The sequence below is a fragment of the Pinus tabuliformis genome, chromosome 9 (assembly GCF_031772625.1).
Source record: "Pinus tabuliformis cultivar Carrire ecotype Pingquan chromosome 9, CPIR1, whole genome shotgun sequence".
Lineage (NCBI taxonomy): Eukaryota > Viridiplantae > Streptophyta > Pinopsida > Pinales > Pinaceae > Pinus > Pinus tabuliformis.
Genome location: NC_142307.1, coordinates 1,335,457,710 through 1,335,479,766, shown reverse-complemented (window position 1 = coordinate 1,335,479,766; position 22,057 = coordinate 1,335,457,710). Strand labels below are relative to the sequence as shown.

The 22,057-nt window shown below is 35.4% G+C and overlaps 3 pseudogenes across 1 annotated transcript; 1 reads left to right on the top strand and 2 right to left on the bottom strand.

Moving 5' to 3' along the window:
* Nucleotides 1-1,187: 1,187 nt before the first annotated feature.
* LOC149153453 (uncharacterized) lies at nucleotides 1,188-3,485 on the bottom strand (annotated as a pseudogene).
* Nucleotides 3,486-4,352: 867 nt separating this feature from the next.
* On the top strand, nucleotides 4,353-5,232 carry LOC149153452 (putative ribose-5-phosphate isomerase 3, chloroplastic pseudogene; annotated as a pseudogene).
* A 12,449-nt stretch (nucleotides 5,233-17,681) lies between these two features.
* Nucleotides 17,682-20,462, bottom strand: LOC149153451 (S-adenosylmethionine synthase 1 pseudogene; annotated as a pseudogene). Its single transcript, XR_016262239.1, has 2 exons — nucleotides 20,326-20,462; nucleotides 17,682-19,208 (listed from the first exon to the last, which is right to left on the bottom strand). The product of XR_016262239.1 is annotated as an S-adenosylmethionine synthase 1 pseudogene (transcript).
* Between the last annotated feature and the right edge of the window lie 1,595 nt (nucleotides 20,463-22,057).

Genomic DNA, 22,057 nt, shown 5'->3' with positions numbered 1-22,057 from the left:
AATAGGTAATAATAAATATTTCGAGTTATATTGACCGAGTTATGCCCATTTTAAATCTGGAGTAGCATTGAAAGAGGGTTCCCTTTGGAGATGTGCCGCCCCACCCCGCTTTAGTAGGCACCTTCTTCACATTCATTAGTTTTAGCATAGAAACATCCGACTTGGGAGATGTGCCCTCCCGCGCTAGGCTATGTAGGCACTTGCTACTTTATCAACAATCAACATCACGATTATGGATTAACCACACAAATTCCTTGTCATCAAAGTCCATTTGTTAGGCTACACACTGTTAGTATCACAATTGGTCACAAGCATTACAAGGTATCTCTATCCTCGGATCTTCGTTTTTCATGGTTATGGGTCATCCACAAACCCACACTTCATCGAAGTCCATTTGCTAGGCCGCACACTGTTAGTATCATAGTTGGTCACAAACATTACATGGTATCTCTATCCTCGGAGCTTCATTTGTCATGGTTATGTGTCATCCACAAACCCACACTTTATCGAAGTCAATTTGCTAGGCTGCACATTGTTAGTATCGCAGTTGGTCACAAGCATTACAGGGTATCTCTATCCTCAGATCTTCGTTCATCATAGTTATGGGTTAACCACACAAAACCCTTCTTTTCAGTGCTTCTGCATATTCAACAAAGGTTTCTCAGGAGGGAACTTTATGCAATGTGGACCATTGCTTCTTAAGGAGGGAGGAATGATCCGAATGGACAATGGCATCCACCCATTGTATTCATCCACCCATGGTATTTATTCACCCATGGTATTTTCCTCTGGTATTGTAAGTGGCATCGACCATTGGTATTCATCCTTCCATGGTATTTATCCACTCATGGAATTTACCCATGGTATTGTAAGTGACATCCACCCATGGTATTCATTCACCCATGGTATTTACCCACCCATGGAATTTACCTGTGGTATCGTTACAAAAAAAACTATAAGTAACAAGTTTCATTTTGTAAAAGGACAAATTGTCCATCACAATGTAGATTTTACAGTTTTATCTGTTTTAATTAAAAAAGATTTTGTGGTTTTGTTATTGTGTGTTCTCCTCTTTTCTTCTGGCATTTGAATTTTTCAGATCTTGGGGGCCTCCCCCCAGGATCTGGATCATGTATGCATGCACGGGATAACACAAATATTTATGTCAACAAAATCCATTTAATTCCTTACCATTGTTTCTTGCCCTTTCTCTTTTTCTTGCTATTTTTGTCATGATTCCCATTCTTCATGCTCGCATTTTCTGGTACACCATTACTAGTGTCAAACATCCTAGATGCCACTACATTTTGAAACCAATCAAGAAACACTTTTGTCATATTTTCATCTAGGTTTGTAGGTACATCAATGTTTGTGCCAACTTTGTGAGTTGAAGTGCCTCCTCGAGAATAATCTTTTCCAATAAGGGTAGTATTCACATGAAAAGGTGGCTTGGTTGTGTTTGGAGGACACTTCATACCCTGTCAAATGGCCCGCTCAGTTGCATCATATACTTTGCTTAAAACACAGGCATATGCACATGGTGTGTCCACCTTTCTAAGCACCCCAAAAAAAAATGCATGGCCTGTTTTTTCAACCCATCCATCTCCATCTTTTGCTTGATGGTAATCTTGGCAATCCTAGCACCACCTAGCTTGTGCTTTTTTCCTGTCAGTATGTATCCAAATATGTGAACCATTGCATTTTTTGCAAGCTATTCTTCTTGAATTTGCTTGAAGACCATCCCTCTCATCCTCAACATTAGCATGCCTATATATAAAAGGGTTGTGCCTGCCACTCCTTTGAACACCACTTCTAAAACTATGAAGGTGACTGACTAGCTCCTCCCTCCTTAGTTCATTATCATAAATTTTCCTCTTAACTAAATCCAATAGAACCTCATATCCATTTTGGAGTTTCTTAAAAGCTTCCTTAGCTTTTACATTGTCCATATCTGTCAGGATGAACCAAAATTTCCTTTTCCTCTACTCCTTTTTTAGGACAACAATGTCTATGTTCTCATAATGAGATAAACCCAACACTGCATAGTGATCAAGGCTATCTAATAGTTAGAATAATTCCTCTTCAGAAGATGGATCTCCTCCAGCCAGGCCACTGGTTGAGGTCCCTCTTTCACTATCTCTAGACTGACTATACTGAGATCTTTCACCAAATTGTCTAGCTAAAGCAAAATTACCTTCTTCACCATGAGGACCACTGTATCCAAATGCATGAGAGAAATTTCTTGCCCTGCCATTAGTCCCTTCAGATTGTGGATCAAAACCTCTCCCTTTACCTTCTTTTGCATTGTTCTTTAGAAAGTAAATCAAAATGTCACTAGATATGAAAACCAAGTTCATGCACAGAACCATGCCAAGCCATCCCACATGAAATTTAGCAGAATATATAGAGTACATAATTGTAATCAACAATGCTAGATGTTCATGATTCATAGAAAAAGCAATACCCTTGCTGCTATAGTCTATAAGCTAGTCATCTGAAAGCTACCATGTATACATAGAACCACCATCCCAATAACAATTGTTGTCAAAATTGAAGTTGTGTAGCCAAAAACAAATGCCATTGTGCAAACTACACCCTGAATCAATAAATCCCAAGCTCAGAAAAACATTGAAAATGTCTGCCATTGCGGTGAAGCTAAGAAAGTTGCACCAAATAACCACAAAAGAGGATGATGTGCCCAAACGAAGAAATGAGTCCATGCCTATGAGACAACAGTCCAACCAGAATATGAAAAGTAGCAGGAATAACCTCCCCAAATGCAATAGCCATGTGCAAAATATGGGCCATGTATGCCAAATCCTATGAACAATAAAGTCTCTTGCCTGTAAAATAGTTGCAATGAATGTCGTTAATACAAGATTTTGCTATTGGATCCATTCTGAAGCTTGTCTAAACATAGTAGATGCACATGAAAATTTACTCATTCCCATTCCCTTCTAGCTGTTGGAAAATGACATGCATCCCATTCTCCATGCTTTCTTGCATCTCAGAGTACTGAGTATTGGTGGCTCGAGTGTATGTCTTTGTTGCAGCTTTCAACATTCATCAACCTTTCCTCATACTCCCTTGCCTCATCGACATTAGTTCCATCACCATCTCCAACAGTTATTTTCCCTCCATTTTCTTTGGATGTACTTACTTCTTTTTACTTAGAAGAATTTAGTTTTGTACTTGGTTGTTGTCCGGATAGGGAAGTCTTGCCCTTAGAAATGTTGGGTTCTATAGGTGTTGCACCATGTTTAGGAACTCTATGATTTGGTCCTATAAACATTGCTCTGATTGTCTGGGAAATCAATATTCTGAGCATTCTCACCATTGTTTCCATATCCCTTGTGTATGACTAAAGTTGCAAACCTTGAACCCATTTTTCTTGAGGGCATACCAGTTGACTTTGAAGAGGCAACATTGTCCACTAATCCATTCTTTTCAAACCCCTTACCATGAAAGTTACCCTTTCTATCCATGAAACCAAAATCTACATGCCTTCTGATCAGTCCCATGCTAACTCCAATATGAATGATTCACCACCATAGGTTTCCACAAAGGCAAGAACTACATATTTATGTTTAATATTTTCTTTGGTACAATGGAACTAGAGTCTCAACATGGGGAGAGTTAAATGGATTTCAAACCTTGTTGGAAATTGTTTTTCCACTACCTTCTTCTGCCAGGACCAGCTAGAGAAAAAGCAAAGTCAAATGTATTCAATAAGTCATTCGATAGCCAAAGGAACCACTTAAAAATGGCACCAACTAGGCATCGAATATGTCCATCATCAGTCATTAAATGAACCTTAGTCTACACTGGAGATGTTGCAGTTTGCGACTTTTTGGTTCAGCTTTCACTTATGTGAAAGTAGAGTAATGGGGCTTCACTCCAGGTGCAAGGCCCTATGGAGAGGGAGGTCGTGAGGGATATCTATTGATTTGATCTATGCTAGCATATCACTTTGGGTTATTATGAAATAATTAGACTGATAGGCCTTTCTTTTGAATCAGTTCATTTCATAATTTTTTTTTACCTTTTTCCTCTGCACATGTGTGTACCATAACCACATTTATGCCTGATATCAATGTCTTGCTATACGAAATCCATAGAGTTTGTGTTGGGTCGTTGAACGCACGTCCTGCCTTAGGCTTTTCCAACAACATAAGGTGAAGAAAACCATGTGTAACGCATGAGTTTGATCATTGCGATACCAGATCAAAGATCGAATCCGAAATGGGGCACTCAACAACTTAAAGCAAAAAAAGCCGGAGGAATCGCTGAGCATTATCCAGGCCCTGTTGCAATCGACATAGTTGAAGTTGTGTCCATAGTCTCAGGGTTCCATGGCCATGTCGATCGCAGCGGGAGTTGCATTTTATATGCTACCTTCGTTGTCCCCCTCCTTAGAATTGAATAAGTGTAAGCCCTTGAATTCTAATACCCACATTCACTTCAACCATAACAGGAGCCTAAACACTGCCAGATTATTAGCGAGAGCCATGTCCTCATTGACCAACATCTTGACGCAGGATCAGTTGAAGAAATTGGCTACAGAGAAAGCTATGGAATATGTGGAGAGTGGAATGGTATTGGGATTGGGCACCGACTCCACTGCTGCCTTTGCCAAGGCCATAATCGGAGAGCTTATGAAGGTTGGGGAGCTGAAAGACATCATGGGCGTCCCCACCTCCAAGTGCACTATCGAGTAGGTCGTGTATCTGAGCATCCCACTCTCAGTGCTTGATGATCACCCCAACATTACTCTCGCCATTGATGGAGTTGACGAAGTTGACCCGGAGCTCAATCTCGTTAAGGGCCGCGGTGGCATGTTTCTCTGATTAGAGGATGGTGGAGGCTGCCTCTGCCAAGTTCGTGGTCATCGTCAACGAATCAAAGCTCATCAGTGACCTCAGTGACAACGGACTGGAAATGCCTGTGGAGGTGGTGCCCTTTTTCTGGAAGTACAATGCTTCAAGGTTGCAATCCCTCTTTCAAGCCAAGGGTTGCGAGGCGAAGCTTAGGATGGACCATGACAAGTTGTACGTTACGTATAACGCCAATTACATCGTGGATTTGTATTTCAAGACTTCGATCAAAGATTCGAGGGCCACGTCCAAAGCCATGTTGGATTTTGAGGGTGTGGTCGACCACGGGCTCTTCTTGGACATGGCCACGGCTGTAATCGTTGTTGGGGCAAAAGATGTTAGGGTCAATACCAAGTGAGAATTTTTTGGGTTGCCATGATGAATGTTGGTGTCCGGGTAGTTTTCTGTAATCAGTCAGAAATAAATGCAATATAAATATTGCATGCATTTGTATCCAGTTAGTAGGTAATGTGTTTGATTAAATTCAAATCGTTTAGGCCATTTGGTGCTTTGGGAATTTGGATCACTGTACCTATTTGGCAAGAGACCAATTGTTTCCTTTCGACGATATTTTACATTGAATGAGGTATACAGTTTCTCTTAAAACCCTGCAAATGTTGAAGAAGTTGTTTGAGATTAGCAAATGACAAACTTTTCTATCCAGTTATTATTCAATTGCAGAGGCAAAGTTGCTAGATGTTTCTTTGTGATGCTTTTTTCCCTTTAAAGGCAACATTTTCCATCCTTTGCTATAAGATGCTACATGTTTTTTATTTAGTTGCAACACTTATCTAAAACATTTTGTCAACAAAATCATATTTCTTGTTCTACTATCTGTTGTTTAAATGTTTAGCAATTAAGATTGTTCCATTTCAGTAGAAAGATTTGGTATTGGATGTATCAAATATATTTAATTTGATTATCATTTTACACTAGTCAAAAATATTGTTGCTCAAACCAAAGTCTTGCACTTAAATTTTATGCTTCATGTCATACGTTTAGAACAGTGTTTTGTGATTTTGCTTATCTATTTGCATTAGTAGATGATGGTCTTAAAATGATGCACTAAACTAGTCCATAAATTTGAATTTTCCTCCACCGTACTTGCGAGTACGCTGGTTACTAATGGAAAATTGGAATCTTTTATCGCATTTATCTGTGATTGATAATTTGTTCTTCTGATTGTTTGCAACATGTTTTGCATATTGTGCCATCTGACCATGGAACATATTTCATTTCTAACAACTACAAAGTGGTATATTTATTTTTCAGAAAAACCACTTCTTGTTTGAGATTTTTGGGTACAAAATAAGTAAAAAAATTTGGATATTTCACACGTTTTTACATATTTTATATCTAGAAAGCTCAAGCAACATGATGACTAACTATGAAAACTTACACACTCAAACCACTTATTCTTTGCATAACAGCTCTAAGATCTTCCCAAGCTCTTCTAATAAAAGGTAAACTGATTTTCCTACGTATGGCCATTGCATATGTGGTGCACAATGTTCAAGGATTGCTAAAAATTGCTTGTGAGCTTATAAGTCTGGTGTCTCGCCATGCCAATCCTTTGGAGTATTTCTAAAGTCGGATCAAATTCTTAATGCAACATTGGAAAACTTTAGCATTGCATATTTGCAAATTTTTTGGTTGAAGGAAATTTGTTTATAAATGATCTTTGAAGGTTCAGGAATAGGAACCATCTTCAAATCACCAGAGATGTTAATTCAACAATCTTTTTTGACAATATTGTATGCCAAAATAAGAATTTTGTGTATAGAATGTTAGTTCATCATTAAATTATAGTCTAAACATATGACCTACTCGTATCAGTTTTAAAAATTATTGGATTCTATTCAATTGCGTTGAGAATCATCTCTTATGATGTTTTTGAGCCACATTAGTATGTGTAGGTTTGTGGATAATGAAAATCCAATGAGAGATGGGGTTCATGTTATTCTTGTTCAAAGGTAATCTGTTTCCTCTTAGTAGAAATTTCCCATTCTAGAAAATCAATATTTCTTCACAATGGTTTTAAATATTTCATTGGTAAAAAAGTGGCAAATTATATCTCAGTCAACTTTCACCATCTCAATATTTCAATTATTATTTTAATTGTGTATTACCAACTTAACACAAAAACGCTAAACAACATAAATCTAATACAACAATTATTATTTCAAATCAAAGTGCAAATTTTCCAATTTAACAATCCTATCGACCTATCTTTGCACGTTTTGGGGCAATTGCTAGTTTACTCCTACACATAGGATAAATCAAATATTCATATTCAGAAAATAATGCTATGGTTGGTTCTATTTTTTTAATCATTTTTGCATTTCATTGGAGGCTAATTATGGCGTCTCCCTCCTGCCACTAATTATTTTGTTTAGAATCAGTGCATATTTTTTAATTTGAGTTGTGCATATCATTTGATCCTCATTAGGGAATTCATTTCTGATTTACAATTTTTGTATTGGCATGTATATAGGATTTTAATATCTCTCAAGATTCAGTACTTTGTGATGTTGATGAACAAAGTGCAAGGATTATGAATAAAAATTAGAGAATAAAAATGTGCAAAAGCAAAAGCAAAGTGGGCTTATGTTTTTGTTAGTTGTGTAGAACTAAGCGTTTGAATTGGTATAACAATATTTACTAACAAAGTATAATAAAACTAGCTTGGAATTGTTCTTTGTACTTTTGGTTTACACTGGTAAATCATTCAAGGATTTTTGTCTATTAATTTGTTCTTGGTGGATCATAACTGGAGACATAAATGAATCTTTTTATCAGAGGTTATTGTCATTTTTTGACCAGAAAAACAATTCCATGGAACTTACATGCCTTATTTTCAATAAATTTGATGAGTGATGTAAAACTTAAAGGGAAAGCATTTGTATTCATGTTTTGAATGGAAATGCAGTGCCTTTTGTAGGGTGTAATTGTGTGCATTCCTTAGTGATGGAAGAAAAACTCCATCTTATGATTTGCACAAAAGGAAATGGATTTAGTATGACATGGTGCCTTCTTGGTGCCAAAGACTGTCGCTTTTTCTTACCTTTGCCTAGTTTTTCTCATATACCTTGATAGGTTCACCATTGAGTTATTAATTTTTCTAGTGGCATATTAACCAATAAATATTAGATTTGGAAACTGGCCTTACATATCATTGTTTTCACATACTGCCCCTTTATGTTAATGTTGTAAACTTAGCCACATTTTTAACAAATGAAGTTGCAACCACTACATTATACTGAGGGATTTCATCTGCTTTGTTGCTTTATATTTTTTAAATTTCCTTATTGCTAAAGTTGGATGAACCTTTTGGGGATTAGTTTAGTCTGGACTTGCTACACAAAAGATATGTCAGGTTTTCTTTATTGGATTTTCATTCCTATGGTCCTTTCATATGAATTTAATCCAAGATTGGAATTGTCACTAAATATGTTAAAAATGTCAATAATGGATTCAGGTTATGCTTTTACAGTAATTATTAAAAAAATCCCTCCTTATGAGTGGTATGGTCATCCTTCTATGTGACTGGAATTTATGAGGCACTTGCAACTGATATATGCATGGTTGCTTCTATTTATGCAGGTATTATAGTCTGGTATCCTCCATGGTAAAAACTGGAGAGTGGGAGAATGAAGATGATATCACCTTGCTAAGGAGGTATGGAGTCAAGCAATACTGATTATTTATATTAGTTGATTGATGAGTTATTTAAACCTGAGTTGGTAATCTTTGAATTCGTAATGTTGATTTACTTGGCAGAGAAGCTACTGAAAATCTATGTTATGATAATAATCATTCCATTCTTCACTTAATACCTTGTTAGACAACTTTAAGGTCAACATTATCCTATTCTTTACTCTCACTGCAAAGTGATTGTATCATAATCTCTACACATAGGTGTCATTTTGGTCAAGTTATTTAGTCAATTGGAATTTTTCATTCAAATGACTCCATTCTTACCACTTGCATGTGTATTGTGGAACTACCAGTACTGAGAAATATATGTTTTAACCTTTTCATTGATTTGAAGTCATTTCATTTATTTAATTTCTAAATAACTGAGACCTTTTTCAATTAATTTCTTCTATCAGGATTCAATATGTTAGTGGTGTTTCCCATGTTCTTTCTCATAGATGATGCAACTTTCATAAATTTGGTAAGGAAATGACATAGGACATTTTAGCAGAATGCTTTGTTTGAAACTGGGTTTACTGAAATACATTTATTTAATAATATAACTGAATCCATCACAAAAATATCAACCCTCATCACTATCTTATTGCTTGATGGGGTATTCATACCTAAGTACACACTTTTCCCTCATCTTTCAGAGGGAGAAGACCCTGTAGACTGTGTCCTTTCTACAACCACATTGGTATAGATTCACTTAAGAAATACTAATGCTTGTCTACTACTCAGAAATAAGAACTTGCAGTAATGACAGGTTAGTTTAATCACTATTACTTGGTTTGGTGGGAAAAACCATGGGTCAACCTTTATACCATTACACCAAAGACGTAAAGTCTCAGTTGCTGCAAATAAAATTATTAGTCAATTTCTCTAGGTTATTTGAGTTGACTGAGGGTGGAGATTCTTTGTCTTTGGAGTCACTCATTGGATAAAAGGGTGAGGCCTCATGCTGCCCTAGATTAGTTTCCTTTCCATTTCCTTGTTGAGTGCTCAGAGTTGGAATACTCTATATTCCCAGCATTGGGTGGAGTTGCTGAGAAACCTCAGGGTGGAGGCAAATCTCTGGAACCCCTGAGATGAGGGTGGATATTTTTATCTCTTGAATCCCTTACTGGTTGATGGGTGGATATTTTTATCTCTTGAATCCCTTACTGACTTATGGGTGGAGATTTTTATATCTGGAGTCCCTTGTTGGCTGATGGGTGGAGAAAAAACTACCTCTGGAACCCCTATATAAGCCTTCAATTAAACAACAATATGCAGGGTGGGGGTGGGCAAACCTCTGGAATCCCTGGTCTAATCATTGGGATAGGTTTTACAAGCTAGGGGGTGGCAGTTGCATGGTTGGCAGTTGTCAATGGTTGGGAGGAAAATCATGAAGCCGATCCATATGTCCATTCAGAGGTATCCTACTAACTATGATGCTCAGAATTCATCTAGATAGTTCACCACATATCATGGTTACAAAATTGCAAGTACTTCTTAAATTGCATGATATTTCATAGTTAATTTGAAGCCATATATAGGCGTGGACAATTTGCAGTCATGGACAATGTTGTCCATTTAGGTACTATGGCTGATTTTGTAGTCATGGACACTGTTGTACAATTAGTCATTGTGGCTACCCCATATGATAAATGTATTTCCCCAAGCGAGATATTTTACATGACCTATGGGTCGATATTGTTCTTAGGGAACATTAAACCTAAGGCAAGGTCTGGCAAGGTCTTAAGTCTCATTAAGACTGGGCACTTTAACAAACCTTATGATATTAGGGTAGAATATTCCTTATTGCCTCGATTGCAATTCGTGAGGTTCATAGGAAAATAGCCTAGTGTTTTGAGGACACCTTGAGTGACATTACTTATTTTATGCACAAAATTGGGCATATTAATGGTGGCTTGCTATAACTTTGTTCCTGATGTAGCATTGATTGAAGGTGGCCTATGATAACTCTATCCCTGTTAGTTCCTTGTATAAGATCAGTTGTTATTACTACTATTCCTAGCATTCATTTTTATGCGACCTCTCTAATAACTGCACAACTACTAGTCTTCTCATACATATGTATAAAATCGAGAAGAGGAGCTCGTACTATATTAGTCGCTATAATTTTACTAGACTTCCTTCATAGACAACAAAGAAACTTGGGACTGTATGCAATTTTTGTACCTTTCTAATTGTGTAGCCATTGAGTGAAATTGTTATGCATTACTCTATTACAAGCATTGCTACAGACAAATGATAGATAAAATAGGCTATCCTTGTGTAATCACGGTTGGGCATGATGTCAAAGTGATGCCATGGTGTATTTCTCATTGGCTATGATGTCATAAGTAATCGAAACATATTGTTGCTAGATGTGGTGTCCTTTATGGTTAAGCATGATGTTATTATTTACATTATTATAGGGTACAAAGCGATGTTACCAAACCTATGTAGTCATGTTTTGTTACTGGGCAGAATGTCTTGCTATAGCAACAGGGAAATGGTCATCGTTGAACTGCTCATCTAGTGGATCAACACTATTATTGTCACCAACGTGTTGCCCATTGATAACCAAACTAGTGGACTATCCAAACTTTGGTATGTTCGTGTTAATCCACTGAAATTAGATGTGCATTATGCTTACAAATTTTGCAAAAGACAGTTGAGTCATGGAATCTTTTAAACTGTAATAGTAGCTCAACACTAATTTGAACATTTTGTGTAATTTCATATGCATAGGTTGATATTTGTATGAGATATATCCATCACTTGAGTGTGTAACCATGCTAAGCACCAGTACATAGACAATCAATTCTTGATATGGTATCTGTAGCATTAGGAACTTAGAATGTTAATTGATGGTTCAATTTCAATAATGCATATGGATTGTAACATAGAAAAATATAGGTATAGATATTGTCTATCTTTTCACAGGCCAAGTGGTACAACCATACTTAATATAGATTCTCTGTATACTAATTTGAACTAGGTGTATCACATCCTATCCTTAATGTTGGTCTCAGGTTCCTTAGAGATTGATTTCTAAAGGTTACTATGATGGTCTATTGCCTTAAAGGCTTTGTGTATAACACCTGCATAACATCTTGGTCTATCACTTCAAGCTTATATTAGGGTGAAAATTTCCCTAGTCGCTTTAAGTGCTAGCATGTGGAGCTCTGGAATATGGAAAGTACCTCTAACTATTTCTTAAATATGCAAACAAAACCCAAGTTTTCATTGCAAGCACCATTATTGATTTCCATATATTCATATATGTGAAGAGAATTTATTCATCATGATACCTTATTAGTAATAGGCTCAATATCATGAATTGCACATTTGGCAATCTGGTGGATTAGACATAAATCTATGTACATACACATAGAATTATTCCTTGATTACAATTAATTATTCTAACTAGCACATGAGTCTACAAGTTAAAACCATTCTACAGTTAGCACATGTACAACCAACATACAGGTTGAAATTGTAGGGTTTATTTGGGCTTGTAGCAGCCATTGCATCAATGTTATAGTTGCTCCTTATGCCATATGAGTCGTAAAAACGAGAGGCCCACAACATGAAGCCACAAAGGGGTTGTGCCCTTAATAAAACAAAGTGGTTAACATTTGTAATGGAAATAAAAGCACACTCTAAATATCCATATGGTTGTATAACATATTTTCACACAACAAACAAATTAAAGTTCACTTAGGCTATAAAGTACACCTCATGAAATTATATGGATTACATTATAAGCTTCGAAAACCTCTCTATTACAAATGTGTATGAGGGTTATTAGTATGTGATACACCCTCTATGTATTTAATGTAGTCATCACCATATGACTTACAACATCAGTAGTAATGCGATAAGGAGTCATCTCCAAAATTTACACATCCAGTCCTTCAAGGAGTGGTGTTACAAAATGGGTAACCCAAGTGTAAAAGAAAATCTACTCAATTTAGAATTATGCCATGACCATGATATAGTCTCACTAATGCTAAAATTAGAATAATAATAATAATAATAATAATTTAAGAGGGTTTGTTACAGGTACGATACAATATATTTAGTAATTATTTCTGTTGTTATCTTCCGATATCTTTGTGATGGAGCTATGATAATATTCACAAACCATTTTTAAATAGTTGTGTACTATGCAATTATGATATACCCTTTCATATGTAGCATGGTCTAAGATTTATCATGTTGACCTATTTAATGTAGGGTTTTACTATTGTGTTATTGGTGGTCTGCATTTCCATGGACATCTTGAATATCCTACAACTTCTTTAGGCTGAGATTGTTGTATCGTGTAATCTAGCTTCTCTAGGTTGACACTGTTGCATCATGTAAACTAGTTGAGATTGATGATAACTTGAATTAGTAGCCAATTTATTGTAGAAGTTGAGGCCGATCATTTTCCTTTCAAATTACGAATGTGATAATTGTTTTCATCTTGATTCTTAACCCAGTAATGATAACCTGAATCATGGTGGTAGATTCTTGTTGTGAGTCCCTTGTGCAAAATGTTCACAATTTGTGATTAAGAAGATTAGTCACTTCTAAATTACAATTGTAATTTGAACTAAAGCTTCTAGTAAATTTTAATTTACCAATGGTGTATGGACATCATAAGAATCATTCACAATAAAATATGAAGAACAATTGAGTACCTACTTCATATGCATTAAAAATTGATTCTACTAGTTAATGTGAATTACAAGCATAATCTTAGCTGGATCTTCAATATATCTTCAACCAAATTTTCATTTTATTTTTTAGTACTATTATATGTTATTGTATCCTACCTCATTTTATGGTTAGCATTGTGACCAAAATACGCATTGTGCTATGGAATTAATACTAACATGTAATATTGATTTTTTTCTTTCAAGAATGCTATAGGTAATGACTCTGGAGATGATGATTCAGACTATGTTGAACATATATTAAATATAGGAGACGATGATGATGAGGATGGTGATAGCGTTGGTGATGATGATGATGGTTATAGAATTGATGATGATGATGTGGATGAAATTGATCATGATGGTCAAGATGATGATCATGAGGATGACCTTGGTAGTGCTAACTAGTGACATCCTGATAATCTTGGAACTTTCTATTTTTAGATGGATGCTATGAATTTATCTTAGAGTAATGGTATTTATGAAATATGAAACATTTTGATTTGATTATCATACATTGAATTTTAGTTGATTTGATTAAAGAAGATGATGATATTATCATTATTATTTTGTTACTTAATGAATATATTGAAAATTATCAACATTGTTTTGATGGAGAATTATTATGTATGATAATATTACTATTTTTGAATGGATGTTGTGAATTTACCTTAGAATACTGATATTCATGAAATATTTTGATTTGGTAATCACACATTTAAATTTTAGTTGATTTGATTAAACATGATAATGATATTATTAGCATTATCTTGTTACTTTATATATTTGTTGAAAATTGTCATTGTTTTCTGATGGAGAATCATTATGTATGATGATATTACTATTTTTGGATGAATGTTGTGAATTTATCTAGGGTGTAGCACTATACACAAAGAAGGGAACCAAACATGGCAGACAAAAGGATGCCAAATTGGGTGCAAGAACGAACACAAAAATGGACACCAAACTAAATACAAAAAAGGACAAACAACTAGACATAAAATTGGATGCAAAAGAGGATGCCAAGTTGGGTGCTAAAAATAAGAAAAAAAGGATGCAAATTTAGATGCCAAATGAGTATGCAATGAATGGTGTAAAATTTGGATGAAAAATTCGGTGCAAAAATGGATGTAAGAAAAGACACAAAAAAGGATGCAAAATGGGGATAAAAAAATGGTGATACAATGACGTTTGGCATAATATTGGATGCCAAAAATAATGCATAACTAGATGCAAATTTAGACTCAAACCTAGGCAAAAATGAGATGTTAATGTGGACACAAAATGGAGTGGAAAAAAGGATGCAAATTTGGATGCCGAAAAAGATGCAAAATTAGACAACAAAAATGATGCAAAAATGGGATGTAAAAGAGGGTGCAAAAGTGGACACATAAGTAAACAAAAAAATAGTGCAAAAATGGGCATAATAATGGCTCCAAATTGGATGCAAATTGAAATGCAATGTCGGATGCAAAATGAGGCGCAATAAGAGATGCAAAACTTGGTGCAAAAACGAATGCAAAAGTAGACATAAAAGATGGCTCAAAATTGAATGCAACATTAGACACAAAATGGGATGCAAAGATGGACAAAACAAATGACTCAACATAAGATGAAAATCTAGATGAAAACTTGGATGCTCAAAAAGATGCAAAATTGGATACAACAAATAATGCGAAATATGGTGCGAAAAAGGGAGACAAATTAATGCAAAAGTGGTGCAAAAAAATATGCAAAAATGGACACAGAAATGGATGCAAAATTTGACGTTAAATCATATTCAATCTATGGTGCAAAATTGGATGTAAAAAATGGTACAAAATTAGAAGAAAATTTGGTGTAAAACCCGATGAAAATGATTGCGCAAAACTATAAGCAAAGAATGGTACAAAATTGGAAGCAAAAAATGATGCTAAAACATATGCAAAAATTGGCACAAAACTAGAAGCAAAATCTATCGTAAAACCAGATGTAAATCCTATTGCAAAATTAGAAGCAAAAGTTGTCGTAAAACAAGGTGCAAAAGTAGATGCAAAAAGTGACGCAAAATTAGACGCAAAATCTGATGCAAAATTTGGTGTATGAATTTTGGCTCTTCATGAAATATTAACCCCTATTTAGGTTTTTTTATGATGATTACTAGTGAAATTAAATTCTTCAAGAGTACTTTCTCCTTCTCCCCATCTCTTTATCCCAAGTACCCTTATGGAATTTATCCATAATAAAAGTGTTTATCTCTTTATTATTTGTGGGGCACATGTTCAAGTGAATACCCCATTTACTAAACCATTTGTTATTTTGTGGCATCAAGTCTTCTTTCTTTTGCGCAATGTCATTGAAGACAACTTAGGCCATGTGTTATCTACCATTTGCTCAAATTCTTTAAATATCTTATGAGTGGTACCATAGCAATTGCTTCAATAGGAATAGCCCCCACTTCACTTAATAAGATATCATAGGAGACTTAACTTTTGATTTTGAACTTGTTTGTAATAAAAAGTTTTTGAATTTTCCCAATTTGTTTCCACTAGAAGCTAGATGTATTGTTGGCTCACAATTCACATCCATAAAAAACCCACCAGAATCACTAATAGCCCAAACAAAATTTGAATGCTCTTCCATCCACTCTCTCTCCCCACCTATTTTGAAAAACATAAAATGCTTTCCAACGTCCCAAAAATCATTTCTTTCTACAACATTCCCAACTTTCATTTCTTTCTACAACCTTCCAAACTAAAACAACTAAAATTTATAATGAAGCTAGACCAAACATGAAGTTGTCATGATGACCATCACTATGCCACATGGGTATGCCACAAGAATTACTATAATCACCAAACAAAGATCCATTTCAAGGTTACCAAGTATGTCAAAGCACAAGAGTCACTTTGATACCATTTCAAAGTTATCGGCTATGTCATAGAACACGATAGTCAGTTGGATATAATACTTTTTACTAGTGTTCCATGGGGACGCGTCCCCCAGGGCTGGGTGCGCACACCCCACGCACTTGAGAGGGGACGTTTGGGGAACCCTTGGGGAGATGCAGAGGGGGACGTTTCCCCAATGTGGGGGATGCAACTCTCCAAAAGGGGGACACCCCCTCAAAATGGGCTATGCGTCCCCCCCTTAAATTTGCTTGTAACCAATGATTTATGACAGGGAAAACCTAGTATTTGACCATATTTCTCTACTAATGCTATGCAATTCATGGTAATGTTAAATTCTTAAAGTAAAAGTGACATTCTCCTTTATTTTTCATTTTCATCTTTTTACTTAAATTTTTAACATTACCATGAAATGACTCAAGATGTTTGAGAGTGGTTTCTACCTCATTGGATCTCATATGGAGAAAGTAAAATCTTCGATCTGACTCAAAATCCAACAGACTTAACAGTTTTTCAAGAATTCAAGATTCGATAGATTGCAATGTTTCCATTGGCATTTTGTCATGTACAAGGAGGTATGGAATTAGTATTTAATCAAAAGCACCGATCCCTCTGTGTATTTTAGAGTGACTTTTAGACTCACCACTCCACTGTTTTTGAGTTTTAGCTATATCAATTTACTATTCCAGACTTTATATTTAAATATCTATTATAGTCTATTTTTCTTAGTACTAATTAGATTCTAGAATGATGAATGATGAATTTAAATTTCAAATCAATTTAGAATCTAGAATGATGAATTTAATTTTTAAATCAATGTAGATTCTAGAATGGTGAATAACGAATAATGAATATGGATCAAAGTATTTCATTATTGAATCTCGTGGTCTATGGATGAATCATGTATGTATTAGTAAGGATGATGAGCATGGATCAATGTATTTCATTATCTAATTCAAATATGTATGTATTATTGTATTTATGAAAGTTAGAATATGAATTTGATATATACCGTGACATCTCCAGTGCCCTCTAAATTTCTCTAAAATTTTAGGGATGCAACAAACAACAGTGAAACGTGGCAGAATTTAATAAAAACATGCAAAAATTAGTAATAAGGATTTTTTGAATTTGTTATCACTTTTATCAGATTGCACTAGTATTTAGAGATCAGAGAAAATAATTGTTGGTATAACTACTGAGGAAAAACAAAAGACCTTAGAAATAATCAATTATTGGTCGAATGGAATAATTATATAAGTCTTTATTAGTCATTTGCAGTTATATAAGAGGCTGTTTATACAGCTGTTTCATACACTAAATGTAACAGTTCGAAATGGAATGAAAAGGTAAAATTTAACAGATTTTTCGTTATCAAAAGTGCTACTATCCCAATGTAGCTGCTTCTTATCTATTTGCATGTTTATTACAGGCTTTCACTTTTATTAAACCCCTTCGAACAAGAAAATTTTCAGATGAGACCAAAAATTGTTGTGACAAAATATGCCGAATCATAAAAAAAAATATTGTGGGATGTAAAAAAGGCAAGATTCAATTGCAATGCCCCATCACAGCTAAATCCCAATAACTTCCGTTGGGAAACAAAATCCGGAACTGGTTCTACATATTGCACTTTTGATAAATGTCAAAATACTATCTAAAAAGGATCAAAATATGATAAAAATCCTACCTCTAGCCAGACTTGAACAACACTGGCACTTAAATCAGGTATTCGAAGAATCAGATATGAAACCCATAATCGAGGTTGCCATATTCAATAGTTTGTTGACAAAATTTGAAAATAGTGAACCCTAATGAACCCCAAAAAACGCAGTCTGCTTTCAAGGAAAAATCCATCTGCGTCTTACCTCACAGTTTCAAGCTTTCTCCCACTTCAGGACCTTTACAGTCTCCCAAGTGAAATCAGGATCCTCCCGACCAAAATGGCCATATGCAGCTGTTTTCTGGAACCTCATATTGCCTCCCCGTTTTAGGTCAAGATTGATAGAAATCATGCCAGGGCGGAAGTCGAAATTTTCCTTGATCAACTGCAGGATTTCAGTATCTGCAATTTTTCCAGTTCCATATGTGTCAACAAACACAGAAAGTGGCTCAGGGACACCAATGGCATATGAAACCTGCACAAGGCAGCGGCGTGCTAGCCCAGCAGCAACAACACTCTTGGCAGCTTGCCTAACAATGTAGGCACCACTACGATCCACCTTGGTGGGATCCTTTCCAGAAAAGGCTCCTCCACCATGAGCACCCCAACCACCATATGTATCAATAATAATTTTCCTCCCAGTGAGTCCTGCATCGCCATGGGGCCCTCCAATTACAAAACGCCCAGATGGGTTCAAATGAAATATTGTATTTTCATCTAGATATTGAGAAGGAACAACCGGCTTAATGACATGCTCCTTGAGATCAGCTGCAATCTGATCATTGGTAACAGTTTCATCATGTTGAGTAGAGATGAGAACAGTGTGAACTCTTAACGGGACCATTGCCCCTCCCTCATTTTTATACTCAACAGTAACTTGGGTCTTTCCATCTGGTCTCAACCAAGGGCAGGTTCCATTCTTTCTTACTTCAGTCAGCCGTGCTCCAAGCTTTGTTGCTAGCACATGAGTGAGAGGCATCAACTCCGGGGTCTCATCTGTAGCATACCCGAACATGTGGCCCTGATCCCCTGCACCAATCTCTTCAGGCTTCTTGGTAAGATGGCCATGGACACCCTGTGCAATGTCAGGGCTTTGCTGTTCAATGTTCACCAGGACCTTGCAATTGTCTGCATCCAAGCCAACATCCGCTGATACGAATCCAATTCCTCTACAGGTGTCCCTCACTATCTTCTCATAGTCTATATTAGCTTTAGTTGTGATTTCTCCAAAGATCATTACCATGTTTGTCTTTGTACAGGTCTCGCATGCAACCTTGCTTTCGGGATCTTGCTCCAAGCAAGCATCCAAGATGGCATCAGAAACCTGATCACAAAGCTTGTCCGGGTGTCCCTCGTTGACAGACTCCGATGTGAAGAGAAAGGTGTCCATCTAAAAAATACAGGTACATCAAAAGATCAGCGGGGATTAAAAAATATGACCAAATATGAAACAATATGACTGCAATTAACTACAATTCTAGCTGAAGCTTATTGAAAAACTTGACTCCTTGGATAAATCTTTGGCCAAAGCCCAACCAGTCTATCACCATTCGAATACAGCTTAATTCTTCAGATACAATCTGTGATTCGCTAGGATACAAGACCAGAAGATGCGCTATAGTGTCTAAGAAGAAAAGGGATTTTGAATGGGATCCTTTTCCTGGGAAAGATATGAAACTAGGTTTAAACAGGGTTGTCAAGGAATGAAATGGCTGCAAGAACTTGTCTATAGCAGGCAAGGTGAAAGTAATTAATTACGAGTTAATTGGCATAGATATGTGCTGCTAAGCATATCAGTGCCCCTCCAAAGGTGTTTATGATAGCGTCATCTAGCTTATAAGATGCTTCCTCTGGACAAAGCAGGATGGATACAAAGGACCCCTGGGCCAGAACTAAGGAAAGTATGTTGGCGATTGTTTTTTTAAACGTGAGGATAGTCAGCTGAAAGTGTTGTCATCCAATTCTAGGCTTGAAATCATCCAATTTTATTTACAGAAATCACCCCATTTCTGGCCCAGCAAATTGTATACTCCCGAGACATGTCGGTTCAGGGATTCTCAGAGTCCATACAGCAATGCGCTAGAGAATCTATCCTGAGCTTGTTGTGGTAAACTCCGACATATTTACAGATCTAAATAATGTAGAAAGATAAGATCCATCGTTCTAACCTTTGGAATAAATAGAAACAGCCAAGAAAACCTAAAGAAAAACCTAGCCTCAGCAGAAGCAGCTTGAGGGATTAAAAAACAAGGACAATACGGGAAAAGTGCAAAAAAAAAAAAAAAAATATTTATAATGTATGTGACGTGACAGAGAAAAATATGTTTCAGAAGTTTGGCAATGGTTGAAATCTCATATAAAACATGATGTCCCTGAAAACCTTCGTCAAAATGAGCTCAAATGTTTACAGATATTAAGAATTCATCTGATTAGATCGCATCCAGAAAAGGAAAGGAAAAATAAAAAATAAATAGATTCATAAGAAGATATCGGTGCAGAAATTGTACCTTAGCTTAAAACTGAGATGAATGGTATCCCTCCCGAGTCCGGAGCGTAAGAGGTATCAGATGAAAAAGAGAGTGAAGTGATAGAAACGGAAGATCGCTCTCTGCTTTTATAGTCGTCACTTATCGCATGAGTTCAATGAATCTGGACGCAATTTCAAGCTACCGACGGTCAAAACATATACATCATGATTCATGGTCATGGTGGGACCTTACTAGCTCCAACAACCCACTTACTAAACGCGTAGTCCAAGGAGGCGGGGAGTTGCCCGGAAAGTTATGGAAATTCCGGTTATATTTAGAGAAAATTTGGGAAGGATTTTTGTAAATCCAAGTTATAGATGTTAAAATTTAAAATTTTAAGTTTCCTAGACGTTTTTGATGGTGCTGAATTCATTTCCACCATCAAAAACACGATTCAGATACTGCTTCTACAAGATTTTTTGAAATTTTTTTGCCCAAATTCCAACCACTTTTCACTCTCCGAACAATTCCCCCACCTCTCCAAACAAAACACTCACTAGAATTGACTTTACCTTCTAATATATATATTCCTTCCTATAAAAGCATTAAAATATATTTAAGAGATATATTCCTTCATATAAAAGCATTAAAATATATTTAACATTAATTTATTCATTAGAACTAAAAATTAAAAAGCTATGAGAAAGTTTTTATATAGTATTTTTTATTATAAAAAAAAATAAATATCATCAAAATTGATGGACGTTGAGGCCACAACACCGCTCACGTGTAGATAGGTATCTTATGTAGTTATGGAAGGCGTTGTGTACGAGGTCAGTTTTGTTTAGATAGACAAGTTTTGTTTTGGAAGTTGGTGATTTTTTTTCTTTGGTTTTTTAAAATTTGGTTGACAGAGTGTTTCAATTATTTTTTTTTTATTTTTTAAATGCTAAAATAGATTTAGTATTATTAAGAACTTAAGGCTACTTAAAATTTGGAAGTTTTATAATTGTAACTCATAATTTTAGAAATACTTATCTGATTTTTTTTAAATTTTGGTAATTCGGAAGTTTTATAATTGTAATTCATAATTTTAGAAATTTTTAGTTGTTTTTTTTTAAATTTTGATAAATTGAGCAAAATTTGTTCTCTTTAAATTATTAATTCAAATTTATTTACTTTAAATTATTAATTCAAATTTATTTATTAGAGAAAGATAACATCCAAGGTTTTGATCTCTTTATGAGGTAGCAAGAATATTTTCAATGTAATTTTAGTTTTACATTTATTTTTGAGTACTTTATTTTCAAGCATTACGAGAAAAGTTTGTTAAGAAATCAACATATAAATGTGTAGGAGACATCGATACTTTGTTTGTCTAAATCTACTAAATAAATTCCCTACTACTTCTTAGTCTCATTTAGAAGTTCTATAAAACACTTCCGTGTCTTGCTTATTACCTTCTCTCCTCTATCTGAAATTTAGTATAGAAATGATGACCAAAGGAAACAATTTCTTGGCCAGTGAGAAAAGGAAAAGCAAAGTGGAAGGAAGGGCAAAAGCATGCCTCTAAGTTAAGAATAACCTTAATATATTACTAAAAGTGAAGTCAAATGATGAAAAAGAGGCAAGGGAGTGGTTAATTTCTACTTATCAAGTTTTCCAAATCAAGGAAAAATTACATGATTCGGAAAAAAAACATTAAAAAAAAAACTAAAAATTGTAAAAAAAAAAATTCAAAAAGCTTGAAAGTCACCCACAAGGCATTAAA